Source organism: Athene cunicularia (assembly GCF_003259725.1).
Source record: "Athene cunicularia isolate RWA chromosome 6 unlocalized genomic scaffold, athCun1 chr6_part1, whole genome shotgun sequence".
Lineage (NCBI taxonomy): Eukaryota > Metazoa > Chordata > Aves > Strigiformes > Strigidae > Athene > Athene cunicularia.
Window position 1 is genome coordinate 37,324 of NW_020799105.1, and position 25,957 is coordinate 63,280.

A 25,957-nucleotide genomic window follows, 5' to 3' on the forward strand; every position below is an offset into this window, starting at 1 on the left:
GAGGTCTTTTGAAAATTATTCATTTCTGTGCCAGTAAAAATCTTTGTACATTTTCTGTTAGCCTAAATAGCAAGTTTGTTTAAAGGGGTACCGGTCTTAATGAAAATTTACAGAGATGATAATTATAATCCCAGTGTCCAGACGTTACAGTACCACAGAAGGCAAGTGGCCATGTCAGCAGGTTTTCGAGTACCTCTGAGAAAAATTATTGCATTGCAGGACACTAGAGGCAGCTGTGAATATGAGGTAAGGATAAGTGAGTAAATTGGATGAGATTTTTCTTCATTTCTGTCAAAGTCCATACACAAAGAAAACATTTCATTTCTGAACAGGGTATGAAGCAACCTGTCTAAAATAAAAAAAGTCTGGCTTTAAAAAAAGTCAGGTATGAAATGGCAAGGACTGCTGCTAGCATCTATAAGAAATGATTTCATAGAGTGGAGTAAGGTACATTTGAAATGACAAGACAAGATAAATATACCTACCTGTGTGTTACCAATTTCCACTCACTTACAGGATATCAAATCTAGGTGTAATGTTTTCTTCTGCTGTAGTTGGTCTAAAACAAGCCCTTCTATGAACAAATATTGAGATGAAAGGGCTGGTAAGAGATATAAGTCTACTTGTGAATAACTAGCTTGTTTTTCAACCTTGGTCATGTCAATTAAAATTCCTGCCTCATGAATGAGTTAATTGTTTTAACCTTCATGACCAACAAACCCAACTTGTCCCTTAAGTTTTCTACGGCAAGGAACCCTTATTTCAGGGTTAATGTAAAATACACACAAAAGTAAGTTTCCCTCACACATCAGGACAGCAGATTCCCAAACTGGCCTTCTAGAGATACTTGGTACATTGCTGCATATACATGCCCTCTTATGAAACCAGTGTTTCTGTTGTAGCTTCCCATTCAGACAGTGCCAAACATTTTGCACATTTTCAACAGTAGTGTACATCCAAACGCCAACATCTATGACATGGGGCTTTGCAGCTCAAAAGCAGTACTCGGGCACAAAATCTACTGTTGCGGTAGTGAATCACTGAGGCTAAGAGGTCACTGGTAGTGCCGTGAAATTCATGTTCTATCTGCTTATACCACATCCACACGTAAAGAGCTTATGAAGAGGAACAAGCCTGATAAGCATTATTAATAGTCTTTTAACAATTGTATTTTCTACTTTATGGACCATACCAGAAATCTCTGTGAAGATGAACTAAAGCTTCAGCTCAGGATTTTCTAGCTTGAAATTCCAGGTTTAGGCATGGAACTCAGAAAACTGAAAAGGTGACTAAATTGAGGTTTGTAAGTACCTACACAGGTAAAAGGGTCTCTGATGCAACAAAGAAAAGCATGATAAAATCCACTGCAGGACATCCTGGGGCAAAAAGGAAGGTACTGAAAGAGATGTCATGAGAAGACTCTTCTAACAAACAGCACCAGCAGCAGACTAACAATTAAGTAGAAAGGGATGCTACACTTTAAGCCTCTTTTGTAAATAGTAATCTAAGAAACAGCTCAATTCCTATTTATTCCAAACTTGAGGGTGACTAGCTTTGTACAAGAGTTGCTCTGAAGTCTGCAGAGCCTGTGAACAAGTTGTATGAACCAGCACAATAATTAGAGGGTACAGCTCACATCTGGGGAAGAAATAACCAGGAATCTGCAGAGAACAAGTTGTTCCATGAACACTACAGCTAGCTACATCTGGTTTCCACTCAACTCATGTCTTCTAGTTGGTTGACTTTTAACTGAATATGTGTGAGCTCACCCTAATTAAACATCCAGTAAGTGTTAGTTGGAAAAAACCTCTTCTATTGCTCCTTGTTTGAAAAGAGATAATTCAAACAGGGAAGAAGCTTTAGTTGAGAAGGAGATTCTCTAATGTTTGAAACAGCAAAAACTCCAAATAACACTTTTTTTTTTTTCCTTCCAAGCAGTTAAGCATTCATAGTGTGCTATCCTGTGTAGATTTTTTTACTTTAGTAAGAATTTAAGAGATACTTATTTTTTCACTTCCTCCAGTGGATATACTAAAAGGATATTTGCTTTCCAGGAGAAATTTTTCTTTACTTATTAGGAATTTAATATGATTAAGAACTCTATTCACAAACATGTCTGATTCAAAAAGGGAAGATAGGTAAAGGTGTTTACGTAAATCTTACTTCCTTAGGAAATTAGGATTTGCATAATTCAGATATGCAGAGAGGTGGAAATAACCTGAGGGACTGGGTAAACTTGGAATTCACAGTAGTTTCCTGTTGATTAGTGAATCTTATATCAGCATTCCTCATGGTGGAAGAACAAATGTCCTGGGAAAACCCAAATATTATTTCTGTGATTACCGTACCACCATCTACTCCTTAAGGAGTCTGTGATCCACGATAACAAAGCAAGAAGGAAATATTATTTCTATTTTACACACAGGCAACTCTGACACTGTTGCCATTCACAACATAGATTTTTTGCATGTCCAGGGACATGTGGCTTTATCTCTGAGCTCAGATTTCCAGATCTCTATGCTAATGCCTTAAACACAAACCTGTTTTTCCTCCTGGACATACTCAGGGATATGTGAACTCTTCTATGTGAATAATCTCAGCAGGGAAAGGTGATATATTTGTGCAATGGAACATGGTGTCTAGCAGACTGCCAGCAAACCCAGCACTAGGGATATTGTGGGTGTCATTTATAAAAGAGAATTTAAGCTACCTGATTAGGTTACAGAACCTAACCTTTTCATTGTGGACTGCAACAAGATAGAGACCCTAAGCAAGTCACTTCTATGTAGAAATCAGGAATACTGGAGAAAGACAAAGGCACAGACACTCCCACATGCTTGAAACAGTGCTCCACTACATTGATAATGACAATGAAAAACTACTGGTAGGAAAACTGCTATAGTTACTTTTTAATTTAAGGAACTGTCAACAGAATAAACTTGAGGTTTTATTATGGACATATTCAGAAGAGTACCAAGGTGCTTTTTTTTTTTTTTTTTTAATATGCGTGACAACTACTGTGATCTATTTTAGAGAATGATTCTTGCTTTGAGATAGGGTGAGAGCGTGCCTTCCAAGCATTGCCACTATCTTTGAGTAAAAACCTTTGTTAGTATAGATTCCTGACCACAGAGCATTTTCACTAATTTTTTCTTTCTTTTTCCCAAGCTCACAAGTTTTTTGGTTTGTTTTGGGGTTTTTTGTTTTTGTTTTTGTTTTTTTTTAAAAGTGTACAAGTGATAAAGCTAATATGAAACCATAGTCTACTAGAAAGGTTTTGGCTGATTTCAAAGGGATCCAAATCAGATGCTGTTTGACTACCTGGAAGAAGGTACTTTGTTATTTACACCAGAGAATACAAATTAAAAATGACTAACCAGTAGGAAAAAAAAAAAAAAAGTTTCCTGTCTTGCCTTTTATACAATCAGAAAGTTGCGTGAACAGAAGATAAAAAGGAAGGTGTCATTTCATTCTGAATGGAAAAAAGCAGAATTAACTCAGGGTGGCTCCATTAATTATCTACTTCAAATGGAGTGGGAATTATGTAACCCTAGGAATTTTCCAAGGTATGATCCCTAGAAAAAACTACAGTAGTTCATTAGCCAGCCCCATAAACTGTAACCATGTTAGTAGAGACTCTAAGGTTAATGACTTATTTTGTTGCTTCTGTCTTTTTATCACTTAATTGCATTAACTTTAACCTGTTTCTAAGTAAACTTTTCCTAAACAATCTCATCTTGTGGCTTAAATGGCTTCTAAATGATCTGTCCCAGCACAGTGCATCCCAATTCCACCAGGCAGCTAGAGAGGGAGTAGCTCCAACCTTCCAGTGCTCTGCATCCTGACACAAGGCACAAGGGAGAGGGAAAGGCAACTCAGTATTTCCTCTTCAAAGCTTCGTGGGCACTTTTGGAGATTAGAGACAGTACTGGACATTAGTTTGGGACTGCTCATTGGGTGATGGTAAGGAAACTTCCCAATAATCATAAACATAATCCAAATAGCACGAACACATCAGTGCAGTGCCCTCATCTTCACCCATGGGGGAATAAGCTGCCTCCTGGGATATAAAGCAAGTGCAAAAGCAGTCCTCTTTTTTCCACTACCGCTGTTATGATTAGAAGCAGGAAACTTATTATTACAAAATAATATCAATTATATAGAGCACATTCAAGAAACTAAGAATGATAGCTATCATAGCATAGGGAACAAGGAATATGCAAGGAAGTCACTTTCTTTTCACTTTTTCTCCAGTGAGAAATGCCTTCCTTAGCTCCTACACTTTTATGCATCATGAGCCCGATTAAAAAAAAAATAAAAATAAAAATTAAGAATTATATGAAGAGTTAATAGATAATCAAATGCTTCCTTCTGGTGCTTAGAAGTGTTGCTTTATAATGGGGATGAGTGAAATGAGACAGGTGGCTCTATTAGGACCACCAGTGGAGACTGCAGAGCAGAAATGAAGAAAATCCTTTATCTGCTTTTTCCACTTCTGAAGCTGCACTGGCCAGCTTCCATCACCTTAGTAACAGCAAAAAGTGATGTCATTTTGCACTGCCTCCACCCTTCTATCCCAGTCTTCAGGGAGGATGTTCTGCTACTAGGGAATTCACAGATCAGTTTTAGAAACCTGCAATCCCAAAGAGCTAAAACCCACAATTTTCTATTTTTATCTCCTTTATGTCTGGAAGAGGAGGAAGATTCAGATGTCTTCTATATTTAAAGATGTCTTTTCCATGTAGTCTGTCAAAACTTCTCTAGGGACCCACTCCTCCCTGACACAAATAACTTCCATAGGTACAGAAGGAAGCTGATGCACATTTTCTGTCTGTTCCACACAATCCTTGCAACAGCTGCTGTTTTTCAGTGGAAACAAAAAGCTATTAGGTATCTCTAAGTAAAATAGACAGGGAAATCCCAGAGCCAATATTTAACAAGACACAGTTAATCATGCTCTCCAAAAGTTATCTAAACAAGTAAATATATGCAGAATAACAGGCTGAGCATTTGATCCTCACTCTGTGCATCTAATTTGACACATTTAGGGAAAACTCCAGAAAACATCTATGTGAGTCACAGTCATGAATACTTTCTGTCTTCCTAGGACAGCATTCTGATTTTAAACCTGTTTTAGAGGATCCTAAAAAAAAAAAAAATTACAGTCTTATGATGCCACTGTGCAATATGGAGTCAACACTGTGGCGCTTGGTCCAGGCACTAGCATTAACAACTGGAAATTAATTTGTAAATTTGGTGAACTCGTTTAAACCCTCTAATGCAAGTTCCTTCTTTGCAGTCACACCTTATTTATAAAAGTGATTTGTTCTGGGACAGATTTTTATATGAAGACATTCATTTTTAGACCCATCTGAAACAGCTGGCCTTTTAAAACAAGATCTTCTTACTCCTGATTCAGAAGGAGTGCCACCTACTGACAGCAGGAGCTGTTTCTATTTGCTTAATTAAATTAATCAAGAATTCTAACCTGAGTTGCTGTTGTTTCTTGCAGCTTACTTCACGTCCAAATGGTGAAAATAGGCCTCGAAGAAAATGGAGCATCATAAAAATCTGGAATGGTAAATGCCAGATTCTCGTTAAAACCCACCTGCCCATGGTGTTGCTGACTGATGAAAAATTCCCTAGCACCACCAACAGTCACTCTACCAAAATTTTCTGAAAAAAAGTGCACAAATAGCACAAAAATATTCACTGTCTATGGATAATCAAGTATTGAATTTAAAGGTGAATTAGAAAGAAAAAAAATTAAAAGAGCCAAAAATCTGTAGAAAAATGTCTAAACCTGGACAAAACCAACAAATCTCTATATACAGGAAGCTGAGTATTACAGGATGAATAAAAATACCACTGCATAGTAAAAAAGTCAGCTGCATGGCTTCATTAAAAAGTCTTCTGGAAAAGATTTACTATAAATTACATCTCTGCCCTATATACAAGCTTCATAAATGAAGTATAGGATTTTAAGAGACATTTTGTCTTTCTTTTGTCAGGTCTGGAGTCATTAAACAGAGATTAGCTGGATAAATAGAGGAAGTGATTTTTAAACTGTTTGCAAACTTAATGTGAAGAGCCCAGCCTTGCAAATTATCACGTCTAATCAGAGATGCACGCTTCACTGCTCCAGTAATTGTACTAGTATTAGTCAAATTCTTGTTGTCTCCTCATTAGCCATGAAAAGGAGACTCAAGATGTACTTCATTAGAGTATCCTGAATATAAATTGTTAGTCTAAGGAGGAAGAGATGTATTACATACTGTATATAGAAAGGAGAATATTAAGAACATAAAACATATTGAATCATTCTAGTGTTACACTGAATATATGACTTGAACAACCAAACCCCTCTTTTCTCTTTTCATTTTTATTGTCTTGATCCCCTCTTTTATTTGCAGTGAGACTATAGTACTTGAAAATGTAATTTATAACCAATGCCATAAAAAAAAAAAAGTGTGGTGTATTATGCAGCCATTTCTGTTTCCATAGCCAGAAGAACACAGTTTAGTCAAGAACTGTCTTTAGTAGAGTCATTTGATAAAATCTTGACTACTAGATAACAGGTAAAGGTGATCTAACTCACATTAAATGTAGATCAAATCAAAAGGTTTGTTCCTTTGATCAGCAAAGCATTTAAGCACATGCTCATGCCCTTCTTGATTCAGCAATGGCCTTAAGTACATGCTTCTAAATCAAGAGAATTTAAACACATGCCTAATATATGAAGCATGTGCTTAAGGGAATTGAGTTTTGAAAAATCCACCTTGAATAGGGTTTCTGAACAGGTCTATTAGAAGGCTAAAAGTAAAAACATTTTCAAGAATTTTAATAGAAGCAGAGGGAAAGCAAATTTTCACATTTGCTTTTTTTCACAGCTATTTTTGTTGGTGTGAATCTGAGTCTGAAATATTTGTATTACTCAACAACAGTTAAGGGAAGCTGCAAATGAACTAGGCAGGTCACCAGAATGATGCCAATAAATGCCTTCTACCTCTCTGCTTTATCACAGATTAAAAAGAACCAAAAAGCAACAAACATGCAAAACCATACCCTTTTACCCCTTGAATACAACACCAAATCATTATGAAATCAGGTGTCTGAAAACTAAAATCTAAGCCAAATATGGTCTCGCATTCGTTTGTGTGGAAGACTCAGAGTGAGGGAAGTAAGTAATTCAAAAGGGGGAGTTAAGTCCATAATGTATTGTCCAGTAACACTGCTTACTGCAAAAAAATGAACTGGATTTCTAGGCCTGAGATTTGACCCCTAATTCAGTTGTGTCCTCTCAGAACACAGAAATATCCTCACCTGAGTTCAGTTCTATCCCTCAAAAGATGAGAATCTTCAGATCATTATTATTTACTCTAATTTATTCAGCATGCAGGAGCTCATCATGGAAAGGACCCCATCTTGCTTGGTCAAGATAAGCTGGGCAAAAAAATAATGATTCTGAAATACTTCACGGTGCCTCTTTGAACAATATTAAAACACTTCAGCAACCTTTCATACAGAATTAATTAACATAAAAACCAGCCTCCACAATGCAGCAGAGCCCTAAAGTGGTTTCTGGAATTTAATTAGGCGAACCTTCTTTTCTCTACATTGGTACTGCTCTATAATAAGTGCAAATCATTATTAATTCCTCTGGTATTCACTGTAATAACATTAATCATGATGAAGTCTTTTGGTAGTAAAGTGTATGTAATATGTAATTCCATAATAATTTAGCGTTAACTTGAAATTAATTTATAAAATATACTATTTGTAACCACACACTGAACATTTATAAAATTCCGCTGGTCGTTTGTATTAGGATAACTTGCATTAAAAAATACATTGGCTACAGACTTAAAGTTCATAAATACATTTGGGAAATTGAGTGAGAAATATTAGTGATAATTTATTTGGCAAGTTTTCCTTTAAAAAGTATAGTAGGGTCATTTTTAGAAATAATAAAATACCATATATTGTAGAAAAATACTTGAATCCTTTTTCATTACTAACATTTGTGCAACACAGATTTTAGTTTAAAGATTATTAAAGTCTGGAATTTAAAAGAGAGTTTGAGGATGTGTAGTAAACGATAACTTAGCCAATTAAATAAGAGTTAACACATATAGAAAGAATTTACCTGCAATTTGGACGTGCTGAAACAACTAAGTGACATATAAGAGTACCACTCTACCCAAGAACAGACCAGGTTATCTATGATATAGGGAGATTATAGCTTTTGAATTTGTTGGCTTTTGGTAAATTAGTCTTATTTTGTGGAGTGAATATGAGATGTTGACAGTTGGTTTGTTTATCAGGAAACATTAGTGGGATGGTTTTAAGCCCTGCCGGGACTGGAGACCACATTGCCATTGTCCCTCCCCCACCCTTGGACACAAGTAGGGCACAAACCCCAGGTTAAAATAAGAAGAAATTGAATACAATAGTGTAATAAACAATCTGAACAACAACAGTAGCAATGATAACAACAGTAAACAGTAATAACGGTGAACTAGAAAAAAAGATATACAGAGAAATACCACAATGCTTACAGACAGCTCGCTCATGATGCTCCCCGTCACCAAAGCCACAAAGGAAAAAGCTTCCCACACTGCCCTGCTGGACCTGATGCCAGCATGGGATGAATAACCCGGCTGGAGATCCCTTCCCCCTCCCTGCTGGGGAAACTTAACCCTATCCTAGCTGAACCAGGACATAATCCACCCCTTTATTCTATATCATCTGCATCATGTCCAGCTGCCATTTAGCAGTTAGCAATAACAAAATAACAATTTACAAAGGCACAGCATAATTCACGGTGTGTTCTCAACCAGAATCAAGTCCCCCTGTCGTACGCATTGGACCTCTCCATTGTCCTGCATCACCCACCAGGTGCACCCAGGTCCTTGGGCAAAAGCAATCCCGTGGATGGGTTTGCCTTTGCCTTTGCCTGGTGCAGGACTAAACCAGACCATTTTTCCCAATATATTCCTCATGCGCACCACAGGGACTTTATCCCCATCTACAGCACGTGGAGGTTTCAGCTGAGCCGGGCCAGCTCGACTGGCAGATGCTTGTGTTGAGTAGCCAGGTGGCCTTTGCTAGATGCATGTCCCAGTCTTTGAAGGTGCCACCTCCCAGTGCTTTCAATGTGGTTTTTAACAGTCCATTGTAGTGCTTGATCTTCTCAGAGGCTGGTGCATGGTAGGGGATATGGTAGACCCACTCAATGCCGTGTTCTTCTGCCCAGGCATTTATGAGGTTGTTTTGGAAGTGGGTCCTGTTGTCTGACTCAATTCTCTCTGGGGTGCCGTGTCACCACAGGACTTGGTTTTCAAGGCCCAGGATGGTGTTCCGGGCAGTGGCATGGGGCGCTGGGTAAGTTTCCAGCCATCCAGTGGTTACTTCCACCATTGCAAGTATGTGACTCTTCCTCTGGCAGGTCTGTGGCAGTGTGATGTAGTCAATCTGCCAGGCCTTTCCTTATCTATACTTCAGCCATCGCTCTCCATTTCATTAGGGCTTCACCCGAGTGGCATGTTTGATTGCAGCACGTCTCACATCTGTGGATGATCTCTGCAATGGTGACAATGGTTGAGGTCCACCCCTCAATCTCGAGCCCACCTGTATGTTGCATCCCTACCTTGGTGGCCCGAGGTCTCGTGGGCCCACCGGGCTATGAACAGTTCACCTTTGTGCTGCCAGTCCAAGTCCACCTGAGCCACTCTAATCTTAGCACCTTGGTCTGCCTGCTGGTTGTGTCAATGTTCATCAGTGGCCCGACTCTTGGGTACATGGGCATCCACATGGCGCACCTTCACAACGAGGTTTTCCACACGGGTTGCAATATCCTGCCACACCTCAGCAGCCCAGACAGTTTTACCCTTACATTGCCAGTTGTTCTGTTTCCATTGCTGCAACCATTTCCACAGGGTATTTGCCACCACCCACGAGTCAGTGTGGAGGTAGAGCCTTGGCCACTTTTCCCGCTCAGCAATATCCAAAGCAAGCTGGATGGCTTTCACCTCTGCAAACTGGCTCGATTCACCCTGTCCCTCAGCAGCCTCAGTGACCCGTTGTGTGGGACTCCACACAGCAGCCTTCCATCGTCGATGTTTTCCAACAATACGACAAGACCCATCAGTGAACAGGGCATATGGCTTCTTCTCATCCAGCAGTTCGTTATATGGTGTGGCCTCCTTAGCACGTGTCACCTCCTGTTCTGGTAACATCCCAGAATCTTTGCTCTCTAGCCAAATCGTGATTACCTCTAGTATCCCTGGGAGGCTGGGCTTCCCTATTCGAGCCCATTGTGTTATCAATGCAATCCATTTACTCCACGAGTCACCTGTTGCGTGATGCGTGGAGGAGGCCAGTCCTTTGAACATCCATCCCAGCACCGGCAGTCGGGGTGCCAGGAGGAGCTGTGTTTCAGTGCCGACCACTTCTGAGGCAGCCCAAACTCCTTTGTACGCTACCAGTATCTTCTTCTCAGTTGGTGTGTAATTAGCTTCAGAGCCTTTGTATCCCCGGCTCCAAAAGCCTAGAGGTCGGCCTTGGGTTTCCCCAGGTGCTCTCTGTCAGAGGCTCCAGGTAGGGCCATTCTCCCCAGCTGTGGTGTAGAGCATGTTCTTAACCTCCTGCCCTTCTCAGAATGGCCCGAGGGCTACTGCTTGGGCAATCTCCCGCTTACTTTCTGCAAAGGATTGTTGTTGCTCAGGGCCCCATTTAAAATCGTTCTTCTTACGATTTACGATTTATGCGGTAGAGAGGGCTCACAATCAGGCTGTAGTTCAGGATGTGCATCCTCCAGAACCCCACATCACCCAAGAAAGACTGAGTCTCCTTTTTAGAGGTTGGTGGGGCCATGGCTGTTATCTTGTTTATCACCTCCATTGGGATGTGGTGACGCCCATCTTGCCAGTTTACTCCTAGGAATTGAATTTCATTTGCAGGCCCCTTAACTTTCTTTTGCTTAATGGCAAAGCCGGCCTTCAGGAGGATTTCAATTATCTTCTTTCCCTTTCTCAAAGACTTCCTCGGCTTTGTTCCCCCATACAATGATGTCATCAATATACTGCAGGTGTTCTGGAGCCCCATCTTTCTCCAGTGCTGTGGTTCCACCCCTGGGGCAATCGATTCCAGGTGTACTGGATGCCTCTCCAAGTGAACACACACTGTGGCCTGCACTCTGGAGATATTGGAATGGAGAAGAACATTTAGCAATGTTAATCGTGGCGTACCACTTGGCTGCCTTTGACTCCAGTTCATACTGGAGCTCTAGCATGTCCGGCACTGCAGCACTCATTGCTGGCGTAACTTCATTCAGGCCACGGTAGTCCACAGTTAGCCTCCATTCGCCATTAGGCTTTCTTACTAGCCATATAGGGCTGTTGAAGGGTGAGGGAGTTTTGCTGATCACCTTCTGGCTTTCTAGTTGATGGATCAGCTGATGGATGGGGACCAGGGAATCTCGGTTAGTGCGGTACTGCTGCCGGTGCACCGTCCTGGTAGCAGTCGGCACTCGCTGCTCCTCAACCTTAAGCCGCCCCACCACTGAGGGATCCTCTGAGAGGCCGGGTAAGGTGGACAACTGTTCAACTTCCTCCAGGGCAGCTACACCAAAAGCCCACCGGTACCCTTTTGGGTCTTTGAAGTTCCCTCTCCTGAGATAGTCTATGCCCAGGATGCACAGGGCATCTGGGCCAGTCACAATGGGGTGCTTATGCCAGTCCTTCCCAGTCAGGCTCACTTCAGCTTCCAGTAGGGTCAGCTGTTGGGATCCCCCTGTCACTCCGGAGATGCAGATGGATTCAACCCCACTGTAGCTCGATGGCATCAGGGTGCACTGTGCGCCAGTGTCTACCAAAGCCTTATAATCTTGTAGGTCTGATGTGCCAGGCCATCGGATCCACACTGTCCAGTAAATCCGATTATCTCTTTCCTCTACCTGGCTGGAGGCAGGGCCCCTCTAATCCTGCTCATCATCACTCACTTGTAAGAATGATTTACTGGTCCCCTCAAGAGTGTCAGACATAACATTCACCAATTCTATTCTGTCTGGGGGATTTCCGACTGGACACTGGAGCTGCGCTTTTCTTGGAGGACTCCCCTTTTGTGATGGTCTTCCCTTTCTGCTGCTCTACTCGTGCAGATAGGGCGGCAGTGGGCTGTCCATCCCACCTCCTCATGTTTTCTCCATGGTCGCAGAGGAAAAACCACAGGGTGCCTCGTGGTGTGTACCTTCTGCTGCCTTTCTCTTGGGTGGGGAAACGTTTACTTCCAATGGCTGAGACATCAGTCCCTGCAGGTGGAATGTAGGTCATGTCCTCTTCCATTTTCTGGACCCTCTGAGACAGCTCCTTTACAGCTGAAACCCATGAATGTTGAGATGAAGGGACATTTCCCTCATATTGCAGGAGCTTGCCAACCACTCTATCCACTGTTAGAGTGTGGGTGTCTGTCCACCAGGACACTACTGCCAATGTTTTCGAGTGTGCTTCTGGTGCGCTCTTCAGGAACTTGCACCACATCAGGTGTATGCAAGGGGCTTGATCTGGGTCCATGGGTGACTGCTCATCATTCAGATCACCATAGATCATATCAAACACAGCCAGTTCCCTGAGATTCTGGATGCCTTTCTCAATGTTGGTCGATTTGCCTAGGTGACATAGGATATCATCCTTGTAGGGGTGCCTCTCCCTTACACTGAGCAGGATTCACTTCCAAAGGCTGAGGGTTTGAGTCGATTTCCCTATTTCCCTATCAATGCCAGCATCCTTGGCCAAAGATCCCAGCTGCTTGGCCTCTCTCCCCTCCATTTCAAAAGCACTGGCTCCATGTCCCAGCATCGGAGCAGCCAGGTGCAAATATGCTCACCTCCCAGGCGGCCGAAATCTCGCCGTATATCTCGCGACTCAGTTGGGGATAGAGATCGAACGATCACCACTGGCCCTTTCTCCTGTTCCCATGCTGGACCTGGCTCATCCCCATGCCCCACTTTGCGAACTGACTTTCTGGTATATTTTTTTTTCTGTATTGGGGCGACTGATACCGGCACTGGCTGTCTCTCTGGCTCAGCTGCTGTGCTGGTGGAGGTGACTGAGACTGGCTCTGCCTGTCCCCCTGTCCCAGCTGCGGTATAATAAGTTCATTCTCAGATCCTGCAGCCCTTTCCCCTCCTTGAGGGCCGTGAGTGGTATTAAATAGGACATGGTAGGCATGGGTACGTCCCCAACACATTGCAGCGATTTTTGTCTCCTGGTTTTTGCCAGCTTGGTAACACACCCTTTCAAGCACTCCATCAGCTTATCAGGGCTCTGCATTTGTTCAGGAGTGAAATTCCAAAGCATTGGAGGTGCCCACCGACTCAGGCCTTTGTCCATCTTTTCCCACACCCCTTGCCACTCACTATTATCTGACCTCGGGGCAGGTTTCCAAGCACTGCCATTGTTAGAGAAGTGCCGCATGGCCCAAAACAAGATCTGGCAGACACCCAGAAAGCATTGTGCCACAATTACACTGGCCTGCAGGCTCTAAGAATAATTGAAACTCTCAAAAACCAAGAGGATCTCTTCCCCTGGCTCACCCATAGAGGGAGTGAGACCCCTAACAAAAGCCCAGGCAACAAATAGGTACCGGCCCCCCCCCCCCCCCCCCCCAGCGATACAAACACATTACAAGCAGTCAGTAGCCAGTATAACAAAACAATCCCCTTTATACATTTTCCACCGACAACAAACACCAGCACTGGGAACACACAGTGGATATAAGGAATAATCCAGCCCCACCACGCAAGCAAATGGGCCAGCTTTGCAAACATTTTCTTATCAAACAGTACAAACAGAAAAATTACACCCAACAGACTGCTCCAACACACTCTGGTCAGGGTCTGTCCCTTTTTGAGCCTTATTTCAACCCTCTTGTGCCCCATGTTGGTGCGCCAAAAAAGCTGTGCAGGTTTAAGCCCTGCCGGGATTGGAGACCACGTTGCCATTGCCCCTCCCCCACCCTCAACCGGTCAGGCTGGAAGTGAGGCACAAACCCCGGGTTAAAATAAGAAGAAATTTAATACAACAGTGTAATAAACAATCTGAACAACAACAGTAGCAATGATAACAACAATAAACAGCAATAATAGTGAAGAAGACAAAAGATATACAGAGAAATACCGCAATGCTTACAGCCAGCTCACTTGCGATGCTCCCCTTCACCAAAGCCACAAAGGAAAAGCTTCCCGCGCTGCCCCAACATACCTGAAGTCAACATGGTATCATAGCCTGGCTGGAGATCCCTTCCCCCTCTCTGTTGGGGAAACTTAACCCTATCCTACCTGAACCAGGACAATTAGCAACATGGCCTTACAGGCCAGGTCACATGTCACTGAAGCTAATACCTTTGACTACTCTCTTTCAGCAAAGATATTACAAATTAAAACACTGTCCCAAAGCAAGGACAAATAGGAAGGTACCCAGTGATTAAAATTATCTGGATAGAATAGTTTGGTTATACATAATTTTGGGAAGAGTTGTAAAAAAGCATTTCAGTGCAGCAAACAAAATGAAAGCAAGTTTCTTTAGTTCAGCACTAGTTGAAAAACCTAGTTATTTGAAGCAAAAAAGTAGTTTCCCAATTTCTTTGGTTTCTCTGGAATTTAAAATGTCCAGAACTCATGTATTGTTCATAAATAAACAATTTTGGACAGAGAACATCACCTGATCATCAATTCTCTCTCCCTATTAGACCAGCCTAAAGGACACTAAATTATAGCCAGTGTCCTCAGGCAGGAATTTCTGTGATTGCATGAAAAATACAACAACTTGCAATAGATGGGCTTTGGAACTCACAAAAAAAGGAGAGGAAGATGCAAAATAAAGTGCTTGTCAAGTCATATATCTTGTTGGTACAAAAGCAGAAGTGATTAAGTTTAAGATGCTATCAGACAATGAATGTATACAAACATCCTTAGTGAGTGATACTAATGGAAAAACAGTTTTGTCTTTCCATAGATGATTTGTTTTCATCACTGGACAATGTAAAATCTCTGTATTAAAAATTCACAAAGGCTGCATTTGGAATCCTTTTATCTGTCTGCCTTAAGTATTTCTAAGATGCCAATCACTATATTATCTAAATGCATTAACAGAGTAGCTAGCTTTTACTAAATATAAAAAGAGATTCCAAAAGAATTCAAGATCAAAACACTACCTCAGCCAGACACAGAAAATCCTTCTAGGTGCTGGGAAAGACTTCTCTGAACAGCTCTGAGGAGTACTCTGGGGCAGAGTCAAGCAACACTTGCACTCTATCTGCAGGGCCCAGAAGCTGATGGGAACACATTTACTTACACAGCCTACAGCTCTGCATACGTTTTGAAATTACTTACATTATAGGTTTTGGACTATGCTATAGCTAACATAAACTGTGTGTGATAGTGAAGCAACAGAACATGTAAGCATATGCTGTGAGTGGGAATGAATTTAAGTGTGTGTTTATATACTTGGCTGAATCAGGCCCCTCATCACTTGGCCAGATCTGCAGTGTATTTTATATCAGCATTACCTCAGCAGAGTTGCCTCTCCTTTAAATTGGTACAAGTAAAAGGCAAGGATTATATCCCATAAATTTTAGGTGCTTTGACAGGTCTTTCCCACCTTAAATGAAAAATACTGGTCATGTCTTTTACTCTGTGTAATTACTTTTCCATAATACTAGGTACTCATTGTAAAAAGTGGTTATTTAAACAATTAAACAATTTCTTCTAGCTTAATATTTAAACTGTATTTTGCTCTTAAAAGTTTATTAACTTAATTTACACAAAAGGAGACTCCAGTTTGGAATAACTCAAGGATCCGTTGTCTCATCTATTTCCTGTAATGATTTAATGATTGATAAAATAGAGAAGAAGGATCAGATCTTCTCCTGGTATAAATTGTTAGCTGCAGACCTTGCATCATAAATATCTTCTTCTTTTACATTATTGTTAATGTTAATTACAGGAGAAACTCTAAGAAGTTATAACTTTAAGAAGTATCAGCCATGATCCTGTGGTTAAGCCTGCACTAAGATTTGTATTTAAAATGTACATTCAGCTATTTAGTTACATGCAGTGAATTCAGCTTATTTCTCCCTCAAATCATAACATCTATTTTTTGAATGCAGAAAGAATTTTTTATTAATTTATATTAATATCCAAATGACTTACATTTAAGAAGTCTCCTCAGGCCTGCTGTTTAAAGTTGGAACTTGATTGAATTCCATTTATGTCCAGTGTCAGTGATAATTCAGTGATAATTCACTGTGTGCTGGAAACAAAGAAAAAAACTTACAGCTTAGAAAAATTATATTCTTCTCCTTGTTTATTTTATATTTAAATAAGTTTTTTCCTAGTCATACTGGAGAGTTCTTTCTCATTCTGCCTTTCTCTATGTTTTTTCCTCATCAGTACTGGAATTTAACCATTAGAGTTAGGGAGGGACAAATTTCAATTAGTCTGACCCTCATTACAAGTGCTATCAGGTCTATTTTGTGAACTGCCACAGCTCAGCACTGGCCTAATTCCAACGCTACTGCTTATGTTTTTACTCTTACTTGCTCTGCTCTTTTTCTTAATCTTATTTTCCATTTTTCATGTGTTCTTTTCTGTATCATTTTTCTCCTCACAATTTGCATTATTTTTATATCCTCCCTCTAACCTTCTCTTTCCTCCTGGATCCAGTATCTAAGCCTTCAAGCCTCACTTCTTTTCTTCCCCTCCCTTTTATTTTTCTTTTCTCTCCAAGCTTTCCTCTTTGATGGAGACCCTTCTTGGTCTATCAGCCTTTAAAAAGGAAATCCCAGCAAATTTCCTCTCTCTACAAACTAAGTCTGTCTTTAAAGAAACCGTTTTTCATTGCAACTCAAAATATGATCTCACTGATGCTACAGCTTCACTCAAGGTCATAAAAAGTAGCTTATATATTTTACCAGCCTAGTGATTTTAAGTGTTTATTCTCAACACACATGAGCCTGAATTAAAAATTCCAGCACATGCCAGAAATCACAGGTATTGCTTTAAACAAATTACTACTCAAATGACTTCATGACGCTGTCATTCCAGGAAAAGGTATTTCTATGTATTGTATCAAGGTCCCAGACAAGCAACATCTGAAGTCCTAATCATAATGCTAATCATAATGTACTCTAAAAAAGTACCTTTCATCTTTCTTTTTTATGAACTCTCCCTACGTAGATATCATTGGGGTGGACTTGTTGGACAAAATTATCACAAGTAGAAATTTCAATAAAGTATATGGGGTTAGATTCTTGTAGAACAAATGATGTAGAATCTCTGACTTTTCTGCAATAAACCAAAAGCTTGTGATTTTAAAGCTCAATAGAAAAACACCACATTGCTGGTATAAAACTTTACAACTGTATGATGTGAAAATGAAAATATAAGTATTTAGGATTTTTTTTTTTTCAATGAAAGATTCCTTGGAAGGCATTCTCAACAATTAGCTGTGATTTGAAACATCCTTTTTTTTTGTGTGTGGAATTACACACAGAGAAAAAAAATCAATTAATTACATGCAGAAATTGGGCTAGGTAATTTTCATGACACAGTCTCTTTAAATAGTACTAAATTCTTGTGTACATAAAAGAAACAGGAAGCTTCCCAAAATTTTTACAATTTTACATCAAATTCTTTGCTGGGGTAAATGACCCCTCTCTTTTATGAGTTGAAAGAGGAAGGAATTTATATGGCCAAACTGTTATTTAATAACTGATTAATAAGAATCATGGCTCAATGTAAGACATTATCCTCCCACCTAATGTGCCCCTGTATTTTATAGGTCTGCCTTCCAAAATTGAGGATGGCCAGCAGTTTTCTACAACTTCCATCTCTTGTCCATGCTCAGAAGTGGCAGACTCTCTATCCAACACTCAAGTTATTGTAGCTGGTGCCATTTACTCCAGTTGTAAGCAGTACTTGGATGTCTCCAACATCAACAAAACATTACCTGTCACAAGCTCTTTACCTGCCTTTCCCTACTGCACAAGAGTGAGGCAACTAGGCTCTGTATTTTCTCTATTTGGGCATCAGTTTCTCTTCTCAAAGTCACTTGCAAGACTGTGCATGTGTAACACACTGGCTTAGCTCTACAGAGCACCACAGTCCTTCAGTGTCCAGAGACACTTCCCACAGCAGGACTGTGCCCCACACATGGACTGCTAGATAAGCTTGCCTGGGAAACTGCAGTTTTACTACTGGCAAGGTAAATACTCTTGCCAGTAAGTCTGCACTCTATGATTCCATAAACACAGATTGCTCCTTGGTCATAGCCAACCTGTTTTTTCCTTTATACAACTGTTTGTTTGCCTAAGCTTTTTTGAATGTTACATCTACTAAATCATTAGCAGCATTTTCATGTAATCTCCATCTATTTATACATTCCCAAAAGGAAACTCAGCAGGTTGTAATCTAAAAAACACCTAAAAATAGAAATGTGTTACTATCAGTTGCAGGGTGATGGGGGAGAAGAGATTAATAGGGGTTTGTCCCAGCCTTGGCTCATCTTTTGATAATAAACTCATTCAGATAGTGAACATACTGAGATTAACAATGAAGCTGAAGTACCAGTGTGTAACAAAGATTATTGTTAGGCAGTTTGATGCTGTCAATTCACATCTTCTTAAAGAGCTATGATGGAACCAGGGGTTTAAAGCCACTTGCAATTCACTCATCCAAAATACAAACATGAAAGTTTCTGGATGCTGCACAGGTCTCTGTGTGCTGGCTCTTGCAGGGGGGCATCACAAACTGAAAGACAAGCCACACCTATATTCCGGTGAAGCAACAGCATCGCTCACATCTGCAAAGTTCAGGGCAGTCTACTGTGTCTGCATAACATGAGGAGAATACTAGCCTCTGTCATTGGAAAAACATTGTTATGAAGGCTAGGGTTTATTCACCAAACCTTGTATTGCCTTACTGGAGAGAAGACTGGCTATGCCCTTCCATTAGGCTTATGCATTGCATTAAAAGATGTTAAATCATGGCCTTATCTAGCTTTCTGGGGCTGCTTTTGAGGATGAAACTAACGGTTTACTCTATTTTTCAAAAATGTTGGGTTAAGTGAATTTTGCCACTCCCTAGGCAGTATCAAGGAGATTGTCCTGATAAGAGGACATTTTATTCTGCATTTTGGGTTATGTGAGGTTACAGGATCTCAGCATACCTCTGCAAACTAAGGCAAAGTCCAGATACAGCTGTGCTTTTTACAGTTCAAGATAGAAAACTCTTTTCACAGACCCTCACCTGCCCAGCAAATCCCAGCTTTTCCTCTCACTGATGCTATAGAGAAGCATTAGAGAAAGTTTAGAGCTTAGCTTCCATTCAAGGTTCTTGCTTATGATCTGATATTTATTGATATTCTACTTATGTCCATTGCTTGTGCTTCTTGGAATATGTTAAATTACAGCAGCACCATGTGTGATTACTCCTGTTTCCAGCCACGTAAGGATGGAACTACACAAATGAAGATAAAGTACCAGGGCTTATTAAGGAAAGCAAAGAACTATCTAAAGTTGGGGCAATCCAGCTGCTTGGGAGAAAAAATATGAAAGCTTTTAGGTATCATATACCATATTACTTAAAAAAAACCCCAAAGGTTTAGAAAGAATTCTGCTAGCCTTTATCCCTCTTTATTTCAAGAGCACATGAATCCTGAGAAAAGTTAAAGAGCACTTGTCTCACCTTTTCACTGTTTTTACTACCTCTTGCACCTGGTCAGAGCAGGTGTCAAGACTTCCCATTTTAGCACAGGTGTGAATACTTACACAAGACTCAAGAAAGGAGCTGGTGTGAGGGAAGGTTTGTTAGCTCCAGAAGAGCCCTAGATTTCTTTCTAGAGACAGTCCTTAAGTAGTTCAGATGTATCTCAGAAAATCTGACTCAGGAGGCAAGTTGTCCAAACTACAACCCTCACTCTGAACTTCTGAAACAAATGATTTATAAGAAATTAAAAGAAATTTTGTAATCTCATAGAGGTCAAAATTTTTGATAGATTCCTTCTAATTTTTCAGATAACGTATTCTGCAAGTGTTTCAAACAGGCAGGGTGAAAACAGCCACTACCAAACTATCTCCTCCCAAAAGCACAGCTCTTGTTTTGTAACCACTATTGTGCTTTTTCAGGTTAACAATGTTACTTGGAGTCTTCTAATCTAAAGGTTGAGCTGCATGCTGGAGAAAGCACTGAGGCAAGTGACTCAGTGAAACTCATTTCAGTTCCTTTTTGTTTCTTTTAAATTGCACCTTCCTAATCCCTTCTTGCTGCTGTTGCTGGGGATCTCCCAGCCCCTGGGTGCTGTTGATGCTGCTTCCTCCCTGCTATCTCCTGCTCTATCTGTCTTGGTGGTAGCTGTCACACAGCCCTATCTACCACACTGCTCTTCCCTTCCAAAGCTGCATGCTTCTCTCTCCACTCTGCAGCTAGCCTGAGCAGCACTGTAGGAACAAATTCCAACATATAATAAATAATCTAATCTAGTGAGTGAGAAAATTCAGTTTAAAATAATTAAACCCTCAGTTTAAACCTTTTGTATTACATATTTTTAAAGAGGGAAGGGAGGATGAAGGAAAAGGTTTCCTTAATTTTGTGGCAGTCTTTTATTTCCAGTCCAGTGCTTTAGACAAATTATTTCCTACAGTTCATGTGAGATTGGAAAAAAAAAAAAAAAAAAAAAAGCCACCCTACAGTAAAATTATAGGCAGTGCCTTTCATTTTAATCAGACAAATTATCATCACCCGACTGATGAATCCACTCTGGAGATAGCAACATGACACAGTTTACAACCTTAAGGATTACAGTAGTCCAGATGCTATCATCTTAATTGGAAAACCACAGTGTTGCCAACTGTCCATGTTAGGGAATGGAAGGTTGCATATTATTATTATTATTATTATTATTATTATTATTATTATTATTATTATTATTATTATTATTATTATTATTCCTTTGTCTTCACTCATTTCTTTTCCTCCACATAGACAAGGACTATTAGATCCTTTGTATAGTTTTCCTTATTGAAGTCTTTTTATAATCTCGTAAAGACCGCCTTTTTGAGACAACATAAGTCCCACTGCGTGGGAGATCAGTGTTTCCATTCCCACCATTCTCAGCACTCTCATTTTCCTATCCAAAAGGAGAAGATAACAGAAAGGCCTTTTCAGACATTCAAGTTCACTTTCAGAAAGTGAGTGAGCTTAAGCCCCTGTGTCAATAAAACAGTAATTACATCATATGTGATAGGTCACAAACTGTAATTATAGTGAGGGAAGAGAGATAACGAAGTAGCTAAGGTAATCATCCACAAGTCAGGAACTTCCCAGTCTGACTTCTCTTGTTCTCTTAGCTGTGTGCTCAGAACAACAGTCTAAAGTGCTTCAAAACTTATTATGTAATTACCCCATACTACTGTGAAAAAATATAATTTTCTATTTAAAGCACCCCGGGACTTTCAGAAGCATCTGTCAAGGCACTGAATTAAACTGGCTAGGCCCAAGCTAGTGCTCTAGGCATTGTTCCTTTTTTCTGTCCTTGGGTGAAACACTTAAATGATACTGTGTTTCAATTTCCCATCTGAAAAGAAGCCTCTTAGATTGTAGACTGTGTCTCACCATATCTGATCCTTTTGTGGGGAAGGTAGTCACGATGCTTAATGACATAATGTAAAATAATTCATTTGCTTTTATGTATGTGAAGTAGCTGGTGAAAACCTTCTTTAGCTCTGTCCTTCCTCAAAGTATCCAGCATCAGTTTTGCTTTATGCCATGGCCAGTTTGGGAAGGAAGAGGGAGGAGGAAGGAGCTTGAGCCAATCTTCTGATGCAGGCAGTGATTTAAGGGAGTCTGTTCACATGCAGTTCAAATGCAGTTCTCTGCTGCAAGATTTCTAAACAGAACAACACACACCCACTGCTGGAGTCTACTTCTAATCCTGCTTCAGAGGGCAGGCAGCTAGGACAAGCTTTGAAGATAGGAGTTTCAGAAGCATCCAAGGGAGTTAAGGACAAACCTCTTTGATGTCTTAGTGGCATTTTTGCTCCCAAGTTCCCTAGATACTTTGAAAAATCTTTGCTTTATATTTTAAACTATTTTTAGAATATGTGGAAGAAAGGTTGCTCCTAGTCCGTCCTCTGTGAGATCAGAATTATCTCACAATATTTCCTAACAGGAAATCCATCAGTCGTAATTGCCTAATTCCAGCCAATTGAATTGTACAGGTTTCTTTGTAGAGAAGGCAGTAAGGGTAGGAAGAAACAGTGAGATGCTCTGGGGGTGGTGGAGTCTTTATGGGCTGACAGAATTTTTACCACTTCTGATAGGAAGAAAGGAGACAAAGCTGTCAGTGCTGAAGGCACTCTGAAGCTCTGCCTGTAGGGTAAACTAGAGCACAAAATACACATGAAAATCAAAAAATAGGTACTAGAGCAATTAAAATGAGATATGAGCTATTAGATCAGTATAAAAAGGCTTAAACAGCATAAAACTATATAAATTACACAAAATAGCATAACATAACAAATTAACAAGTTCAAGATATAATGGTTAGTGGGTTTACTCCTGAAGCCATAACACTAGATTACACATGCTTACTGCAACCTTCATGTCTGATTTTGTATTATGGTTGTTATAGTTTGTATGTAATATGACTGTGGATATAAAACAAGTCACCAAGTCACTCTTTCTGACCTTTCAAATTCTCATGTCCTCATCTCAAAACCAGACACAGAGTAGAACTGAAAAAAAGAGAAAGATGATTTAAGGGATGGAACGGTTTCCAAACAAATAATAACTACAGATCTTCAACCTGAAAGAGAGACAGCTGAATGGGTGTATGATAGAGATATTTAAAATGCGAGTGGAATGGAGACAGTAAATAGAGAATTAATATTCACTGTTTTCTTCCAACACAAGGACTACAGTGCATCAAATGAAACTAGCAGGTAGAAGGTTTAGAATAAAGAAAAGTTACTACTTTGTTATGCAACATAGTTAAGTTTTGGAAGTCCTAACAACAGGACACTACAGGTACTAAAAATTATATTTGTTCAATAAATTATAAACTCATAGAAGAAAAATCTATAAAGAGCTATTGAACAGGAAAGCAATATATTTAATTTCAAAAAACTGAACTGCAAATTGCTGAAGGCTGGGAGAGTATATGGACAGTATTTCCTTGTTCTGTGCTTCAAAACTTCTGTGGATGCTAATGGTGGTATAGATGATTACTGAAAATCCTATCTAGTCCTGTCTAGTATCCTGGCTCAGCATGGTCCTCCTCAGGTCTCTGTTTCTGAAGTTTCAACATGTGAAGTCATTTGACCGCTCTAGAGTCTGGGCTGATGGGTCATATTTGTTGCTGACTTGAAAAGAAGCCTTTGGCACAAGTGTGGAGTCCTGCCTCCAGCTGCAGTTCAGTGCTGTGGCCCATCCTTCTGGTGGTCTCTATCCCACTTGTCTGGTGTCAGGATGCTGAGCTGCATCTAGCACATGAACCCTTGAAGGAAGACATGCTACAGACTGTCTGACAAATGTCCTGAGATGTGAATGTAGCACCAGAGGAACACAAGATCAGTCAAACATGAAAATGAAACAGAAACTCTGAGATCTGACAGAAATGCTGTCCCTGTGCAGAAAATGAAACAGAAGCTCTGAGATCTGACAGAAATGCTGTCCATGTGCATCCTTGGGTCAGAAGGATGAGCAATGAAGCTGCAGACCCAAGTCTCTGTATAGAAAATATTTTATTAAAACGAATAAAAGATCATGGTAGATGATTATGCTCTGTTTCTCTTCTTACTGAGGGACTTACAAGTGAGTAAACCATTATATATTCCTTAATATTTCCATATGTAAAAATGTAGCTAATGTATTTAAGCTTTCAGGGTCCTTTTTTCTTTGATTCTCCCCACCCCTCAATATGTAGTCAAAAACCATATTGTGTGTTTTTTAATTAACCTTTTGCTTAATCACTGAAAATATGTTTTAAAATTTCACTCCTGTTGACACTGCAAGATTGGACAGAAAGGTCACTGGGTGACAGTGCTGAATACAAGGAGTCAGTATAAAAGGGAATGGGGGACATTGTGCTCTCTGGGAGAAAGATGAATTCCTGATAACATAATCAGTTCAGTGTGACTGTTTGACTAGGAGGTACATTCAAATCAAGTGTCTATCCTACAGCCAAACAATTTTCCCTACTTTTGCTGCACTGTTGCCAAGAAAATCATACTACAGCATGTTGGTTCTCTTCACAAGATGTCTGACATCTGTGTCTGCATTAAAGATGCCAGCTTGGTTTTTTGCACTTATGAAAAGCCACAATATATCCAATGCTTCACACCTTTCCTTGCTGAATGATGCTGTGCTGTATAACTACCAGGATTTCCTTCACTTTATTATAAAATTCCCCAAATGAAACAAGAAAAAGTGTAACCTCCTTGTACAGATTTAAAATAAACCCGACAACTTTAATTTTATATCTTTGAGTTATAGAGACAAACCAGAGGCTTGTCATTCGCTGGAATGGGAAATTCTAATTAAAACTTCCAGTAGAAAGCCTTTTGCAAGTTTTCAAAGTTCAGCAGACTTGGGATCTTACAAAGTGCTTAATAATGAAAAAATTCTATGGAGAATTTTAAGTCAAGGAAGAAGAAATATGTCATTTCTTAATTAGTCTTTAACCTGTTTCTCCATTGGGCAACGCCACCTCTCAAAGCACTTTAAGTAAAGCAGTCTTTTACTGCATACACATCTTTACATATTCATGGCATGAGTGTTTCATTTGGCATTTGAAAACCATTCAGATTCAAGAGACAGAAGGAAGAAATTACCCATCACTGTTACACGGAGAGTAACCAGTAGACATTTTCATTTTATTACAACCAGTAAACACAATCAGTAGCCTTTGATTCATCTGCAGTGTTTTGTTAAGACCTTCTTCACTTACTGAGAGATGAATATTTGAAGCTCTTACTATTGATTTCAAAGTGGAGCTGTACAAACCTTTTAATCTGGAGAAACATACCTAACAGAAAAATACAGATCCTATCTATTTAGCTTCAAAGAAAAAGAGAAACTGAATCAAGACAGAAAAAAAGTGTTTCGGGAATGGGAAAGACATAAGTCTAGAAAGATAAATCAAAAGGAAATATTGTCAATGTTATTTTCTTGAAGCATCTGTTTCCCAACTCTCTAACCATCTAAATAAGTTACCATATTATTTTCTGTATTTTCCATTTTCTTGTGTAGTCTCTCCCACCTATCATCCCTGGACCGGAATTGACTGCAAAGGGAATCAACATAGATCAGGCTTTGCTAAAGCTTACTAAGACCAATCCAAATTAAAACTCAGCCACTTTTCATAATCAAAGCAAGATCTCTGGCTAAATCATTATGATCTCAGTATCTTTTGCTCTGCCATTTATCTTTCAGCCTTTTGTTTCCCCATTTCTTTTCTTTTTTTTTTTTTCCCACTCTCTACCTTTTGTCTTTCTTATATATCCCTATTTTCCCTTGCTTTTCTTCCTTCATGTTCACCCTGCAAACATAAAGTAGAAATGGCAAAAACATAATTCGGAGTAAAAATCATTAAAAGGGACTTAAGAGCTCTTAACTAATTCACTGGCAGTGGGACCAACAACACACAGCCAACACTTGGCAGACACTAAGAAACAGCATAAGACCTGTGCCACTGTGATGGTTCTCAGTTATTGATTGCAACCCAGTCAGGATTTTTTCACCTGATGGCAGAGTCCAGAGGATAAAGAAAAACTTCAGCATATAAAGACAGTTCAGACTCTTAACTTTTCTTACATCTAACACCATGTCCACAGCTGCTGTAAACTGGTCTGCTTTAGTGGACTACATACAGTGTTCAGGAGATGCATGGAGGAAGCAGTC

The 25,957-nt window shown here is 39.9% G+C and overlaps 1 long non-coding RNA gene across 2 annotated transcripts in view; it reads right to left on the reverse strand.

Moving 5' to 3' along the window:
* Positions 1-5,606: 5,606 nt before the first annotated feature.
* The window catches only part of LOC113481596, a 41,794-nt gene continuing 21,443 nt past the window's right edge, over positions 5,607-25,957 (reverse strand). For both annotated transcript variants that reach the window (XR_003398709.1, XR_003398708.1), the window contains exons 2-4: positions 16,211-16,310; positions 7,324-7,443; positions 5,607-5,676 (exon numbers count right to left, since the gene is read on the reverse strand). This is a non-coding gene — a long non-coding RNA (uncharacterized LOC113481596). The remainder of the gene's footprint in view (positions 5,677-7,323; positions 7,444-16,210; positions 16,311-25,957) is intronic.